Consider the following 1098-nt stretch of genomic DNA (forward strand, 5'->3'; position numbering starts at 1 on the left):
TGCCTTGAGATGACATGTGTTGTGAATTTGGCGCTATATAAATAAACCGAATTGAATTGAATTACTAATTGGTTTTGTAAGCAGGCATTTCCTGTCTTTCAGAAAAATTGTGTTATTGGGGGAAGGTTTACGTTTTTGTCTTTATTGGTGTAACTTGTATATATATTTTTGGTTCTCATTACTCTGTTTTTCTTTGAGGTTGCCTGGTCAGGTGTTGCCATGGAAGCACGCCCATGAGCAGTGCTGACAAGGACCTGTGTATCCAATCAGCCTCATAAGGGAAATCCATACTGACTGAGAAGGAGGGGAGATGTTTTGGGTTTTGTTAGGACTTGAAGTATTGTTTAGCTTCAATCTGTTTAAGTTAATTGTAAAGGTGTGTTATTTATTTATTGTTTTTCCTCTAGAGGTTTAATTTAGTTCACTTCTTCCCAAACAGAAAATGTAAATGTTAAATTGTTTAAATGTGGGAGTGTTTTCTTCTCTGTTTTTTTTTTCTGCTGTGATTGAAGAGAGTGGAATCCTTGCCTCTCTGTTTTGAAATGTAAGAAGTCCTTTGTTGCATATATATATATATATATATATATATATATATATATATATATATATATATATATATATATATATATATATATAAAGAAAAACAGAGCTCTACGATCCAGTCTGATGGGGTTTTTTTTCTCTTTTGGTGTGTTTTCTGGGCCTCATTGGCCATCTTAAGTCCACAAGGTTTCTGCATCTGTAGTGCAAACCTTACAAATTGATTTGTTTTAAGTAAATTATTTATTTTGTCTCACAGAAACCTGGCTCTGGCAAGAGGATTATGCTAGCATACATTAGTCAGCTAGTTGTTATTTGAATTTTTTCTTTCTCAAATATACTCATTGATTGTGAAGAAGAAGCAATGATCTTTCAGTCTCATTTATTGATAAGTTCCAGGCCAATTCAAAAGCTTTAATTCCTTTGAATAATTAACTTCAACTTTCCCATATATAAATTGTAAAGTGCTGAAAACCAGGCATGTTTGTTATTTTATATCATTCAGCCTTTACTGTCAGTGTTTATACCGGTACTCAAACTTCCCTGATTTAATGTTAA

Source organism: Cyprinodon variegatus, unplaced genomic scaffold, assembly GCF_000732505.1.
Source record: "Cyprinodon variegatus isolate N-32 unplaced genomic scaffold, C_variegatus-1.0 Scaffold3980, whole genome shotgun sequence".
In the NCBI taxonomy this organism is placed as follows: domain Eukaryota; kingdom Metazoa; phylum Chordata; class Actinopteri; order Cyprinodontiformes; family Cyprinodontidae; genus Cyprinodon; species Cyprinodon variegatus.